The 12,042-nt window shown below is 44.8% G+C and overlaps 1 protein-coding gene across 1 annotated transcript in view; it reads left to right on the forward strand.

The window, feature by feature from the left end:
• Positions 1-289: 289 nt before the first annotated feature.
• Positions 290-12,042, forward strand: part of LOC115470619 (beta-1,4-galactosyltransferase 3-like) — a 160,390-nt gene continuing 148,637 nt past the window's right edge. Inside the window, exon 1 of the mRNA XM_030203925.1 lies at positions 290-337. The gene's annotated coding sequence lies outside the window, so the exon portion shown is untranslated. The remainder of the gene's footprint in view (positions 338-12,042) is intronic.

Genomic DNA, 12,042 nt, shown 5'->3' on the forward strand with positions numbered 1-12,042 from the left:
CTGCGCCATCTCTTTCATCGTCCCCCTCCCTCTGTTTAAAAAGGCGCGTTTTTGCGTATAGGTCATAGGAGCCAACTCGCATTGGGCAAACTCTTTGACTGTTTGCTTCTGGTGCAGGGCAGCATATGCAATGGCTGCTTACCACGTGACCCTACCCAAGCCATCTCTCTGCCGCATCCGGCCGGCGGCCTCCTTCTGATCTATTTCCTGTTTCCGCAAGGGCGGGACGCGGCATAGAAAAGTGAACAGGGTGGCCGGACAGGCCGGTGAACTGTTCTTGCAAGGCTAAGTCGCTGTAGCTGCTGGTGGCCTATATACCGAATTGCACGTTTTTAAGGTATTGGGGTGCAGGGGAGGGAGAGGGCGATGTCGGGCACGGGTGGGGAGGCACCGACTAGGCTCTCGGGCAGTCCCCGGTCTCTGGAAAGGTAGGTCAGTCGTGTTCGCTCCTGTTCTATTTTCTGGTTCAGTAGTCAGCTACGTCATTGAAAGAGAATTTGGAGAAAATACCCGGATGATCTCATCAAACTACTAGTCTCTTTTTTTTTTATTTGGGAAGGTGAAAAGGAGCCATTGTTATGAGAAAACTCTCAGTTGGTAAATCTCTAATCCAACTATGTTATTTGAGACACTTTGTTCTTTGACGTCGGTCAAGCGGTATCAGATTGTTCTCTGTCCATTTCAACAATATATATTTAACGTTTCCAGATAAGGTTTTTAAACATAGTGCCGACCTTAGATTATTTGTCCTTTCAGAAGTTAGATGCTATCGGATCAGAAAGTACGATATGGACTGCTTTTAAAGTTGTAGAGACTCAGTAGAGTGAGTAGATAATTGAACAAGAGGAATTTATTCAGGCGGTTTTTTTTTTTTTTTAATTAAAGCTTAGCGCAAGTTATCTGCAGCAGGGCCCATAGGAATAAAGAGCCCTGGTGCAGATAACTCTAGCTGAGCTTTAGTAAAAGACCCCCTCTAATACGTTCATTGTAAGTTTGTTCGACTGTTTTTAAAGCCGTGGTAGAGGATATTTCTGAACCCATTGCTTCGTTAGTAACTAAACCCTTTGAAGAGGGGATCCTTCCCAGTACAAAGAAGAAGGCAGCTGTGCGGCCATTATTAAAATATATACATATATAGATCTTGCTATGTCTGGGAATTATTGGCTAGTTTCATCAACATTCCTATTTCTAGCAAAAGTGTTTGAGAACTTAGATCTACAGCAGTTGATGGAATTTATTGATTCACAAGAAGTGTCAGATTCCTTTCTGTTTGGACCACAAGATAGGGCATTGAAATGTATTTATTCAGAATTTGATATACCGCTGTAGCTGATAGATCACAGTGGTTTGTTTACAAACAAATCAAAAAGCATAACAAAAGGACTACAATATGCAATAGGAAAGAAAACATATATACAAGAGAACTACATAAAATAAAATACATCCACATTTGGAACTTGACATTTATACTTGCAGTCTCCCAGGTACCCACACCTGAACGTGCTGCCTCACTCACTGGAGTATGCCTTTTAGAAAAGGTTAGGCTTGACAGTGAAATAGAATTTTTCCTGATTTCACCGCATGTGGCCGTAGCCTTTGAACTGATAACCAAACCTTATTGCTTTTAAACATTTACTGGGGGATTTGATACATGGCGACTAGAGTTGTGTGTGCAATTCAGCGCGCATTGCTGATTTGCTTGCACAACAATTGATTAATGAGCCAATCAATGACAATAATTGACTGCTAACCACCAATTATTGGCCTTAATTGAGATGCATGGATCATATTCTGTAACGCTCCACGTGTAAATTCAAGGGTGTGTGTCCAGGGACGTTCCCAGAATTTACATTCATTAGTACGGAATAGGCACCAGCATTATTTATGTGCTTAGCTGGTTTCTTTAAAGGGTAGGGATCCTTTATAGAATAGCGCTCATCACTTACATTTTTCAGTGCCATTTATAGAATCTAGTTCTTGGGATCCTATGGAATAGATGGCAAGGTTTTGAAATGGTTTAAATAGTTTCTTTTGGAATGCCAGTTTCAAGTGGTTTATAATCGAAAAGCTTCTAATTGGATTCTGATATCATCTGGAGTACCATAGGGTTTAGCATTATCTGCTATTCTTTTTAACATCTGTATTCAACCAATTTATAAGGTTCTGTCAATCCTAGGTGTCTAATATCATCTGTATGCCGATGATCTTCAGTTCCTTGTATCAGTAGAAACTTCAGTAGATGCTGTGATTTAGTTTGTGTTGTGTATGAATACCATTTTGTTGTTGGATGAATGTTAATTGCTTGGCAATAAATGTGTCAAAGATAAGTTTATGGCTGTTGCAGCCTGGTCTTCATTGCACTCATGAATCCATTCTTTCTGAGGGAATATCAATCCCTGTTTTTTCCTGAAATGCGGGATTTAGGAGTAATATTGGACTCTGCTCTTTCATTTCATTCTCAACTGAAAGTGTGGTCAGGAATTTCATCAGTTATTGTTATGTACATGTTTAGGAGTGGAGGAGTGGCCTAGTGGTTACAGCACCGGTCTTGCAATCCAGAGGTGGCTGGTTCAAATCCCACTGCTGCTCCATGTGATCTTGGGCAAGTCACTTAACCCTCCATTGCCTCAGGTACAAACTTAGATTGTAAGCCCTCCTGGGACAGAGAAATATCCAGTGTACCCAAATGTAACTCACCTTGAGCTACTACTGAAAAAGGTGTGAGCAAAATCTAAATAAATAAATAAATAATATAAATTTAAAAGCTTATTTATTGAAGCAAGTCTTTCCCAAATGAGGCAATGGTTGCACTCTATTTTCTTTTATGAATAAGTAACAATTGTATGTTAATTTGTTTTTGACTTTGAGTCATGTGTATTGAGGTTTTATGTTTTAATTATGTATGTTATTTGTAGTCTGCTTAGATTTTTAAATAATGTGGACTATATTTCTTGTAAGTAGATAATAAAGAAATAAATCCCCACTGCATCTTCTTGTGGTTTTGGACAAGTCACTTAGGGCCCTATTTACTAAGCCGCGCTAAGGGTGCACTTAAGGATTAGCACGCGCTAAACGCTAAGATGCCCATAGGAACATATGGGCGACTAGCGTTTAGCGTGCACTAAAAACGCTAGCGCACTTTTTAGTAAACAGGGCCCTTAATCTTCCATTGCCTTAAGTACAAACTTAGGGGCCCTTTAACTAAGTTACGTTAAAAAGTGGCCTGCACTATGATTAGCATGTGGGTTTCCCTGCGTGCTGAGGCCATTTTTAGCACGGCCGCATTTCCAGTTTTCCTATCAATGGCTAGGCGCTAATTTCCAAATTACCAACATTTCTTTAGTAGGAGAGTGTGGTAGCCGTGTTAGTCCACTCTTAAGGTTATGAATAGAAATCAAACAAAATAAAACATGGAAAAGAAAATAAGATGATACCTTTTTTATTGGACATAAATTAATACATTTCTTGATTAGCTTTCGAAGGTTGCCCTTCTTCGTCAGATCGGAAATAAGCAAATGTGCTAGCTGACAGTGTATATAAGTGAAAACATTCAAGCATTACTATCAGAAGTAAACTTCCATCACAGACTGAAAAGGAACAGAAGGGCACACTTCCCTGTAATTTATCCAGTTGCAAACTATGCCAAAATATTTCACAGTACCCCACAGTCATCCACAAAGGAAAGATATTCAACATAAAGGAATCTTTCACATGCTCATCTTCCAGTGTGGTATATATCATTCAGTGTAAAAAATGTAACGAAGGATGCTATATTGGAGAAACAGGCCAGATGCTTAAGACAAGATTCAATTTACATAGACATCACATGAACAATACTGGTGCCAGTAGGGCTCCCACCCCTGTTGGTCAGCATTTTACAGGACCAGGACACTGTACCAGTGACTTCACAGTGAGAATCCTGAAAGGTAACTTTAAAACCATACAAGAACATAAGACCTTTGAAGTCAGAATGATTGAATATTTTAACACCCAACAGAAAGGACTTAACAAGGATCTGGGATTCCTAGCCCATTATAAACCATAAAGCTGTATTTCTCTGTTGATCACCCCACCCCTCACCTATCCACACCCATCCTGTTAGAATATCAATGATATGCTTTGATGTCCCCATGCATACCTCCTACCCACCCCCATCCTCCCACCCTGTCAGACTGTCATAGTAATGCTTGAATGTTTTCACTTATATACACTGTCAGCTAGCACATTTTCTTATTTCCGATCTGACGAAGAAGGGCAACCTTCGAAAGCTAATCAAGAAATGTATTAAGTTATGTCCAATAAAAAAGGTATCAACTTATTTTCTTTTCCATGTTTTATTTTGTTTGATTTCTATTGATAACCTTTTAGTAGGAGGAAAGGGCTCACGCGCAAACAGTGCGCTAATCGGTTGGTGCACGGCAATGTAGCTGTGCTAATCGATTAGCGCCAAGCATAGTATTTGCAGTATTCTGGAAATATATACAGCTGCTTTAGCATTGGCTCCTAGACCAAACTCCCCAATCTAGCATCTTCCTATTGGCCATTTGAAAGGTGCTGTACTTGAAGAGTTATGCTAGCCCTTGCTCTCAGTAATACAGGCCAATGGCTCATAATAAGAGCTAGGCTTCTTAAAATCAGAATCATCTCTGATACAAAAGAGAGCTAGACTGTAAAAATCAGAGATCACCTTTGACACAGTTACATTTCACTGTGGCAAGTGCTGAAATGAGGTAATTGAGAGCTGGCAAGGGTGGGGGCAATCTACTCTATAAACAATCCTGAGACTGGCACCTGCAAGATGTCATAAGCAAGAGTTGCTATGGTTATGTAGAGATAGTGCTGGGTCAGCTGCACCCCGAGTGAGAACATCCAAAGGGGGGGCTAGAGGAAGGTTTGGGAACATGTGAAGTCATTCTGATCAACTGATAAGAACCAAGAGCCCTGGTGAGAAAGACTGGGGTCCATTGAAATGAATAGGGCCAACATTGTATATAAGCAGCAGTTTGAGGAGTATTAGAGGAGACAAGAGAAGAAGACCAGAGAAGGAAGACTCCAGTAGGCTAGAGAGAGAGGACGTGCCATGATATGCTGCTCCATTATGTGAATGCTTAACTTACCTGTATTACCATTGGTAAGATTGTAATAAACTATCTTATTATATCTACTACATACTGGGTTCCTTTCTAATTACAAGGGTCCATACTGCCTGACGGTGTAAGCCTGTCATGAGCAGATACAGGGTTGGGGTAATTAAGCATCTAGAGGGGATTTGCAGTTCTCTCTAGAATAGTACAGAGAGCCCATGGCTTCCGCTGCGCAAATGGGTGAGGCAGATCCTAATTATAAACATACTGCAGCAATGTTACACAGAAATTCTGTGTTTATTGGCAACCATAAAATGATTTTACCTATCAGTCTTTTTTTTTTTTTTTTTTGTAGGTTGCCAAATGAACACCAGGCTTCATATCTGCTGACATTTGGTTTATTGTTGCTGTTAAACGTATTTGGAATATGTTATTATCTGTATATAATGGATATAGAAGCAGGCTGAGGGAAGCCAGGATTCAAATTCCACTGCCATTCCTTCAGAGCTTAGACAAGTCACTTGACTCTCCATTGCCCCAGGTACAAACTTAGATGGGGATTCTGTAAATTGGTGCTTCATTTTAGGTACATATTGTATATCTGGATTTTCAGAAGGCGTTTGACAAAGTGCTGCACGAAAGACTCCTGAAGAAATTGCAGAGTCATGGAATCGGAGGTAGGGTATTATTATGGATTAAGAACTGGTTGAAAGATAGGAAGCAGAGAGTAGGATTGCGTGGCCAGTATTCTCAGTGGAGGAGGGTAGTTAGTGGGGTCCCGCAGGGGTCTGTGCTGGGTCCGTTGCTTTTAATGTATTTATAAATGACCTAGAGATGGGAATAACTAGTGAGGTAATTAAATTCGCCGATGACACAAAATTATTCAGGGTCGTCAAGTCGCAGGAGGAATGTGAACGATTACAGGAGGACCTTGCGAGACTGGGAGATTGGGCGTGCAAGTGGCAGATGAAGTTCAATGTTGACAAGTGCAAAGTGATGCATGTGGGTAAGAGGAACCCGAATTATAGCTACGTCTTGCAAGGTTCCGCGTTAGGAGTTACGGATCAAGAAAGGGATCTGGGTGTCGTCGTCGATGATACGCTGAAACCTTCTGCTCAGTGTGCTGCTGCGGCTAGGAAAGCGAATAGAATGTTGGGTGTTATTAGGAAGGGTATGGAGTCCAGGTGTGCGGATGTTATAATGCCGTTGTATCGCTCCATGGTGCGACCGCACCTGGAGTATTGTGTTCAGTACTGGTCTCCGTATCTCAAAAAAGATATAGTAGAATTGGAAAAGGTACAGCGAAGGGCGACGAAAATGATAGTGGGGATGGGACGACTTTCCTATGAAGAGAGGCTGAGAAGGCTAGGGCTTTTTAGCTTGGAGAAGAGACGGCTGAGGGGAGATATGATAGAAGTGTATAAAATAATGAGTGGAATGGATCGGGTGGATGTGAAGCGACTGTTCACGCTATCCAAAAATACTAGGACTAGAGGGCATGAGTTGAAGCTACAGTGTGGTAAATTTAAAACGAATCGGAGAAAATTTTTCTTCACCCAACGTGTAATTAGACTCTGGAATTCGTTGCCGGAGAACGTGGTACGGGCGGTTAGCTTGACGGAGTTTAAAAAGGGGTTAGATAGATTCCTAAAGGACAAGTCCATAGACCGCTATTAAATGGACTTGGAAAAATTCCGCATTTTTAGGTATAACTTGTCTGGAATGTTTTTACGTTTGGGGAGCGTGCCAGGTGCCCTTGACCTGGATTGGCCACTGTCGGTGACAGGATGCTGGGCTAAATGGACCTTTGGTCTTTCCCAGTATGGCACTACTTATGTACTTATGTACTTATGTAAGTATTGCCATACTGGGACAGACCAAAGTTCCATCAAGCCCAGCATCCTGTTTCCAACAGTGGCCAATCCAGGTCAGAAATACCTGGCAAGATCCCAAAAAAGTACAAAACATTTTATGCTGCTTATCCCAGAAATAAGCAGGGGATTTTCCCAAAGGCCATTTTAATAATTGTCTATAGACTTTTCGTTTAGGAAGTCGTCCAAACCTTTTATAAACCCCACTAAACTAACTGCCCTTACCACATTCTCTGGCAATGAATTCCAGAGTTTAATTGCACGTTGAGTGAAGAAAAAGTTTCTCTGATTCATTTTAAATGTACTGCTTTGTAGCTTCATTGAATGCCCCCTTAGTCCTAGTATTTTTGGAAAGAGTAAACAGATGCTTCACATCTACCCTTTCCACTCCACTCATTATTTTATAGACCCCTATCATATCTCCCCTCAGCCGTCTTTTCTCCAAGCTGAAAAGCCATTTTAGCCTTTCCTCATAGGGAAGTCGTCGCCCTTCTCTGCACCTTTTCTAATTCTACTATATCTTTTTTTGAGATGCAGTGACTAGAATTGAACACAGTATTCGCGGTGCGGTCGCACCATGGAGCGATACAAAGGCATTATAACATCCTCATTTTTGTTTTCCATTCCTTTCCTAATAATACCTAACATTCTATTCGCTTTCTTAGCCGCCGCAGCACACTGAGCAGAAGGTTTCAGCATATCATCAGCAACGACACCTAGATCCCTTTCTTGGTCCGTGACTCCTAACGTAGAACCTTGCATTACGTACCGCAGCACACTGAGCAGAAGGTTTCAACGTATCAACGACGATACCTAGATCCCTTTCTTGGTTCGTGACTCCTAACGTGGAACCTTGCATTACGTAGCTATAATTCGGGTTTCTCTTTCCCACATGCATCACTTTGCACTTACTCACATTAAACATCATCTGCCATTTAGATGCCCAGTCTTCCAGTCTCGTAAGGTCCTCTTGTAATTTTTCACAATCCTGTCGCGATTTAACAACTTTGAATAACTTTGTGTCTTCAGCAAATTTAGTTACCTCACTAGTTACTCCCATCTCTAGTTCATTTATAAATATGTTAAAAAGTAGCGGTCCCAGCAAAGACCCCTGGGGAACCCCACTATCTACCCTTCTCCATTGAGAATACTGACCATTTAACCCTACTCTCTGTTTTCTATCTTTTAACCAGTTTTTAATCCACAGTAGGACACTACCTCCTATCCCATGACTCTCCAATTTCCTCTGGAGTCTTTCATGAGGTACTTTGTCAAACGCCTTTTGAAAATCCAGATACACAATATCATCCAGCTCACCTTTATCCGCATGTTTGTTCACCCCTTCAAAGAAATGTAATAGATTGGTTAGGCACAATTTCCCTTCACTAAATCCATGCTGGCTTTGTCTCATTAATCTATGCTTTTGAATATGCTCTGTAATTTTGTTCTTTATAATAGTCTACAATTTTGCCAGGCACCGACGTCAAGCTCACCAGTCTATAATTTCACAAATCTCCTCTGGAACCTTTTTTGCCACCCTCCAATCTTCCAATACCATGCTTGATTTTAAAGATAAATTATATATTACTAACAATAGTTCCTTGTCATCAAGCAGATGAAGCCATTACGTATGGGTTGTGTCCATCAACCAGCAGGGTGAGATAGAGAGCACTCAACTTTTCACAGTGCCTCATGGCCAGCCAGCTCCACTGCCTCTTCAGTATTCTCTATCTCCCCAAGCAGGGTGGCTGCAGCTTCTTCAAGCTCCATCAAAAATCTGCCTGGGGGTGGCTCCTGGCTTGCCAGTTGTTAGCCGGGGTGTTAGAGGCTATAGCAGCTTCACTTTGAAGGCACATAGATTAGCCCTTTCCCTGCCTTACCCATGCCCCCGTGGATGTGGACATATTTGCTTGCTTTTCCCTGTCCTTTCCCACTCAGTGGATGCAGGCACATTGGTTCGCCTTTCCCTGCCTTTCCCACTCATCTGAGCCTCCGGAGTTCTTATTTCGTCTGCTATCCTCACAGCGTTTAAAAAAAAAAAAATGGAACAGAGGTTTTCCTTTGATTCTTCTATGGGACCGGAGCTGTGAAACTCGGTCCGGTGAGGTAAGAGTGTATTCTAACTCCTCCGGGGTGGGCCCGTGATCAGAGCGTTTTTGGCGTGAAACTGCTATTTTGAATTTTCCCGCCGTTTTCGGCGATGGCTGCAGAGAATGTAAAGCGCTGTTCCCGGTGTGGGAAGCGCAAATCAGCAGCGGGGCTCTGTAAATCGTGCTGTACAGGTGTAAGAGCCGGCCCAAGCATGGCGAGCGATGATTCTTCCCGCTCAGAGCTGGCAGCGGATGCCATTTTGAATTCTCCGCATGGCGCAACCTCCGTGGAGACGGAGAGCCCTGAGCCCGGGGGGGGGGGGGGGGGGGACCTCGAATTGAGGCTATTCAGGGAGCGGCTAGCCCCAGACGGGATCTGGGTGCCCAGGGCGAGTTTTTCTCCCCTTATTTTGTGTTGTTATTGCATAAAGCGTACATGTTGAAAAGAGCTCTCCCTCAAGGGTCATCTGAGGCCCCTTCTATTGTTCCCCCCCCCCCCCCCCCCGGTGAATTTTGGCCTGGGACTGCCCGCTGAGGCTATTTTCCCTGATAATTGGCATAAAGAAAAGCATAGAAGGGCTAATTCCCCATCAGATTGTGGTGCACCTCCTTCCCCCCCCCCCCCCCCCCCCCCCCCCCCGTGGTCGGGCTGTGAGGATTCAGAGAGTTCTGGCAGGCCTTCATGGTCTGAGGAGCCAGAGTCTGGTGCAGAATCTGGATGATCCCTCCGCGGTGAGGATTTTCCACCGTGATGAGCTGCCAGCGCTTATTTCTGATGCCCTACAGGTCCTTTCTATTGAAGAGCCTGACAGTGGCATGGCCTCCTCTGTGAATCCTAGGATGGCTAGTACCAAAAAGCCTGCTCGAGCTTTTCCTTTGCATGACTCCATCCAAGAGCTTATTTCCGCTCAGTGGGCTGACCCTGAGGGACCTTTGAAAGTTTCCAGGGCTATGGGGCAATTATACCCTCTGCGTGAGGAGCATTTGGCTCGCTTTGCAATGCCTAAAGTAGATGCCCTAGTCACTGCGGTGACAAAGAGAACTACCCTCCCTGTGGAAGGAGGAATTGCCCTGAAGGATATACAAGACTGTAGGCTGGAAGCAGCACTTAAATGGTCCTTTGAAATTGCAGTTCCTTGTCATCTAGCAGATGCAGCCATTACAGATGGGTTGTGGTCCATCAACCAGCAGAGGGAGATAGAGAGCACACTTTTTTTCAGTGCCTCATACCAGCTTGCTCCACTGCCTCTCTTCAGTATTCTCTATCTCCCCTAGCAGAGTGGCTGCAGCTTCTTCGAGCTCCATCTAAAATCTGCCTGGAGGTTGCTCCTGTGCTTTTGCCAGTTGTTAGCAGGGGTGTTGGAGGCTATAGCAGCTTCACTTTAAAGGCACATAGGTTCACCCTTTCCCTGCCTTACCCATACCTCCGTGGATGTGGACACATTGCTTAGCTTTTCCTGTCCTTCCCCACCAACAGTGGATGCAGGCACATAGGTTCGCCTTTTCCCTGCCTTTCCCACTCACCTGAGCCTCCGGAGTTCTATTTACCTCTGCTTTCCTCACAGCGTTAAAAAAACAAATAATAAAGCGCTTAGACACTGGAACAGAGGTTTTTCCTTGCCTTTTTCTGTGGGACCGGAGCTGTGATACTCGGTCCAGTGAGGTAAGAGTGTTTTCTGACTCCTCCGGGGTGGGCCCGCGATCGGGGCGATTTTGGCGCGAACCGCCATTTTGAATTTTACCGCCGTTTTCGGCGATGGCTGGGGAGACAGTAAAGTGCTGTTCCAAGTGTGGCAAGCGCAGATCATCAGCGGGGCTCTGTAAATCGTGCTGTACAGACGTTAGAGCCGGCCCGAGCATGGCAAGCGACGATTCTTCGCGCTCTGAGCTGGCAGCGGGCGCCATTTTGAATTTACCACATGGCGCGACCTCCGCTGAGACGGAGAGTCCTGAGCCCGGGGGGAGGCCTCGGAGTGAGGCTGATATGGGAGCTACTAGCCCCGGCAGAGACCCGGGTGCCCAGGGTGAGTTTTTCTCCCCTGATTTTGTCTTATTAATGCATAAAGAGCTCTCCCAAAAAGCCCGGCAGGGGCCTCTTTTAATGTCCCCCTAGTGGATTATAGCCTGGGTATGCCCTCTGAGGCGTTATTCCCTGATAATTGGCAGAATATGAAGCGCAGAAGGGCTCATTCTCCTTCAGAGAGTGCTGCACCTCTATTCCCCCCCCCCCCCCCCCCCCCCCCCCCCCGTGGTCGGGCTGCGAGGATTCAGAGGCCTTCATGGTCTGAGGAGCCAGAGTCTGGTGCAGAAGTGACTCAGGATCTGGACGATCCCTCCGCGGTGAGGATTTTCCAGCGTGATGAGCTGCCAGCGCTTATTTCTGATGCCCTGCAGGCTCTCTCTGTTGAGGACCCTGCCAGTGGCACAGCCTCCTCTGTGAATCCTAGGATGGCTAGTACCAAAAAGCCTGCTCGAGCCTTTCCTTTGCATGACTCCATCCAAGAGCATATTTCGGCTCAATGGGCTGACCCCGAGGGACCTTTGAAAGTTTCCAGGGCTATGGGGCAATTATACCCTCTGAGTGAGGAGCTTGTGGCTCGCTTTGCTATGCCTAAAGTGGATGCTCTAGTCACAGCTGTGACAAAGAGAACTACCCTCCCTGTTGAAGGAGGTGTTGCCCTGAAGGATATTCAAGACTGTAGACGGTCATTTGAAATTGCAGGTCTCACTATTCAGGTGTCTGCATGCAGTTGTTATGCTGCTAGAGCCTGCCTGGCTTGGTTGCAACAGGCAGTGGAACAGCCCGGTGATGGAGCGGAGCCCTTTTCAGATGTGGGTCCGCAGATGGAGTCGGCCTTGTCCTTTCTTGCTGACGCCCTTTATGATATTGTCAGAGCTTCGGCTAAACACATGGCAGTAGCAGTGGCGGCTCGCCGTCTTCTTTGGCTACGGCATTGGGCGGCGGACATGGCCTCTAAGCAAAGGTTGGTGAAGTTG

The sequence above is a fragment of the Microcaecilia unicolor genome, chromosome 5 (assembly GCF_901765095.1).
Source record: "Microcaecilia unicolor chromosome 5, aMicUni1.1, whole genome shotgun sequence".
NCBI lineage: Eukaryota > Metazoa > Chordata > Amphibia > Gymnophiona > Siphonopidae > Microcaecilia > Microcaecilia unicolor.